Source organism: Adiantum capillus-veneris, chromosome 5 (genome assembly GCF_014529385.1).
Source record: "Adiantum capillus-veneris isolate H3 chromosome 5, ASM1452938v2, whole genome shotgun sequence".
NCBI classification, from domain to species: Eukaryota; Viridiplantae; Streptophyta; class Polypodiopsida; order Polypodiales; family Pteridaceae; genus Adiantum; species Adiantum capillus-veneris.
The window spans coordinates 51,063,046-51,067,029 of NC_140935.1; positions in this window are offsets into that span (position 1 = coordinate 51,063,046).

Genomic DNA, 3,984 nt, shown 5'->3' on the forward strand with positions numbered 1-3,984 from the left:
ACATGTGAGGAAGCTGAAATTGCAGAGAAGGTCACTTTCTAGAGTTTCAAGCAACAAGGGAGAATTTGATCCATGCAAATGGTGTCACTGGTGCAGTTGTCAGCCTTAGGGAGGACATTTAACAATGCACAAAGCAGATAGGGGAGTTGAAAAATTTGGCTGAACATGATATGGTAGAAATTAAAGTGAAAATAGCCTTCTTGGAATGCACACTTCAAAGACTGGGTTGCAAGGTGGATGTTCCTAATTGGGTAGTAATAGCTACCACCCTAGAGGTAATTGTATTCTTAACATGTGCAAGGTTTTGGAAGTAGGAAAGTGCACTTGCATGTGTGAAGATTGTTTGTCTTGTCTCTGCATGTATATTACAATGCTCTAGTTGCTTTTGTGATTCAGATTAGAGACCAAAATACTGTGCACAATACTTGGTGTTGAGCCAGCAGAGGATCACACCCACATTTTTGCTCACACTCATCATTTTGTAACCATTGATTGTAATAAATGTCTTTCCGATATTAATTTTGATTTGAGCCATTCATTAAGTAACGGGACTCAATTGAGTTTCCAGCTTGTAATCCCGAAGTAATTTCACTTGCTGATGTAATTAGTTAGAGATGTTCTCACCTCCAAGGCTGAGGTATATAAGCCAAAGTTTTTGTAACCTAAGGGGAGATTATTAATCAAAGTGAGTTTTTTGAGCGCCGTGACTGTGTCTGAGAGAGAGAGAGAGAGAGAGAGAGAGAGAGAGAGAGAGAGAGAGAGAGAGAGAGAGAGAGAGAGAGAGAGAGAGAGAGAGAGAGAGAGAGAGAGAGAGAGAGAGAGAGAGAGAGAGAGAGAGAGAGAGAGAGTCTTATCTACTTGCTACGCGAGCTACGGAGCCGCCATTGGAGAAGAGACACCGCCATTGTGTTAGCAACGGCGAGAGCTATGCACAGATACCAAGAGTGCGCGCTATCAGCTTCTATGTGTGGTAAGTTCCTACGAGCTTCGGTGTGAGTTTTCTTCCAACTCGTGTGTCGGAATGGAGCGTGCAGCATATCTATAGAACCACAACGAGTAGAGCTACACATTAGTACCATCGGGGTCAAGTTTCGATCACCTGTATTTTTTGGCTTGTCTTCATACGCGTTTACCGCACGGAGTGGTTATAGGTTGATTTTGCAGTTCAAGTCTTTAGGGTGTTGTTCTTACCTAGTGTATAGACTTCCCCTTGAGTTTGAGATCGATTCAATGATTCTAGATCCTGTTTCGTATAGCATTCGTTCGTAGTACGGATTTTAGTCACTTGCGTATTTTAGAACTTAGATTTGATTTCCTTAGTAGTGATTGTCATTAGAAGGTCGAGTAGGTGATTTGACACCCACCTAGTTGTTTCCATGCGCCTGCGGGTCAAGCTCCGTCCTCGTCTGACAAATTCTGTTGTTGGTTGAGTTCTCGCTATTTAGCTTCCGCTAGCGGCGTAACCACCTTAACATTTGGCGCCGCTGCCGGGGACGAGAGCCCTAAGTAGGTGACCTTAGACTAATCCTACGAGGTGAGTCGTATAAACTACTTTGTATACTTTAGTTAGAAAAGATCTAGGAGTGGTGGACTCCGAAGATCTCGAGAGATACTAGGAAGTGGGGTATTCCTGGGTCTTCCGTGTTGACAATATTTTTAGTTTAGCTTAGATTTGTTTGTTGTTTTGTTGGTGTTGAGTAGTTGTTGATAGAAGAAGAATTTGCTAGTCCGTGAGTGGCAATGGATCTCTTTAAAATCACAATTACCAAACCCATTTTATGATTAGGAATAGCTTAGGTAGGACTTCATTTGATCCTGATCTAGAGCTAGTAATCATTGGAGTATTTGCTTGATATGGTTGATTGCATGTTAGATCACTAAACCGTCGAGTTAGTAGTGAAACTTGCAATAAACAAAAGTCAGAGAAATTTTTTGTGTATCTGGGAGTTGCTGAGCACTTGAGAAAGCTTTAGGAAGGATTCTGTGCCAAAAAACTGGAAATATGCAACTTTAGACATCATACGCGTATGATGTCTAAATGACCAAACAGAGACCAAAACAGAAATTTTGACTTTACCAGAGTGTTCAAAAGGGGGGTTATACCCTAATTTCAACTTAAAACAAGAGCATTAACACTCAAAGAAACCCAAAAAGACAAGTCGGAGTCCAAGAAACGCAAAGAATAGGAAATTTTGGATTCAGATCTTGTTTTTACATTCAAACTTGACAAAAACACTTGAAACTCAATTATAAACATTGGAGAAGGCTTAAAACCAAGAATAGTCAAAATCTGGGACAAAAGACATCATACGCGTATAATGTCTTTTAGCACATCCACTGCTTATTTTTGATATCTGACCTGACAAGATTGTTACAAACACTGTAGAAAGCATAAATATCAAGTCTTGACCCAAATTGATGAAAAAGACATCATACACGTATGATGTCTTTGACCTAATTTTGGACATATTTTGATACTTTGCCAACACAGATCCATTGTAATAGCTGTCTAGAGGTTATATTTCAAGTTTCATCCCATTTGGATCACAATTGACCCAAAACAAGTCAAAAGCAGAAAATTGCCAAGAAAAGCCTAAATTAGCCATAACTTGCTCAAACAGAGTTCAAACTTGAAGTCGCGGAGCGGAGCGTGGGTCGACTCTCTCACACACACACACACACAATGAGCTTACACAGTACAGTACGCAGAGAACTGTTAGAAGGGTTATCTCCCAATTCCTTAGTATTCACAAAGTATAAGTTAGTATATACAAAGAGTTAGAGGTAAGTGAGTTAGGCGGGCGGGCGGCCATATCCGCATAAGAGGCCACTTGGGCTTTAATCCCAACAACCTCCCACTTAAAGTCCAATGTGGCACTTTAAGTAACTGTAAATCTATGAACATAAATGTACAAAGATTTACATGGCTGCCATCTATCCAATGCCCAATAACTCACGACAATGCACAAAGCCCTCTCCTGGAAGTCCCTTTGTGAGTAGATCAGCAGGATTGTCCTTGGTGTGGATCTTCAGCAGTTGTATCTGCTTGTCTTCAAGTACTTCCCTAATGAAGTGATATTTCACATCAATATGCTTAGTCTTCGAATGGAACACTGGATTCTTTGCCAATTGTATAGCACTTTGACTATCACAATATAACTCTAGCATATCTGCATTGATTCCCAAGTCTGCAACCAATCTACCAAGCCAAATAGCTTCTTTGCATGCCTCATTTGCTGCAACATACTCAGCTTCTGTAGTAGACTGCGTAACACAATCTTGTAATCGAGATCGCCATGATATGGCACCTCCAGCCAATGTAAAGACATAGCTTGATGTAGATCTCCTCTTATCCAAGTCTCCTGCATAATCTGAGTCAGTGTATCCTCTGACACTCAAATCCTGACTACCATAGCATATGCGCATACTCTTTGTATGTTTTAAGTATCTCATGATACCTTTCACTGCCTCCCAATGTTTCTTGCCGAGATTTGACATATATCTGCTAACCACTCCCACTACAAATGCAATATCCGGACGTGTAGCAATCATTGCATACATCAAACTACCCACTGCAGACGCATATGGAATCTTATCCATTTCAGCCTTTTCTTCCTCAGACACAGGACAATCTTGTTTGCTAAGTTTCACATATGGTGGCAATGGAACACTCAATGCCTTTCCCTTCTCCATATTGAAACGTTGCAAAACCTTGTCAATATACTCTGTTTGAGATAACCAAATCAACTTCTTTGATCTGTCTCTCTTAATGCGCATACCAAGTATATGACTTGCCTCACCCATGTCTTTCATGTCAAACGATTTTGCCATCTTTGACTTCAAAGCTGAAATTTCTTCCAAGTGTTTGCCAGCAATCAACATGTCATCCACATACAAAATAAGGATCAGCCAACTGCCATCCTTAGCCTTCTTTGTATATAGACAGTGATCGAACTCACTACGTTTGTAGCCTTGAGAAAGCAT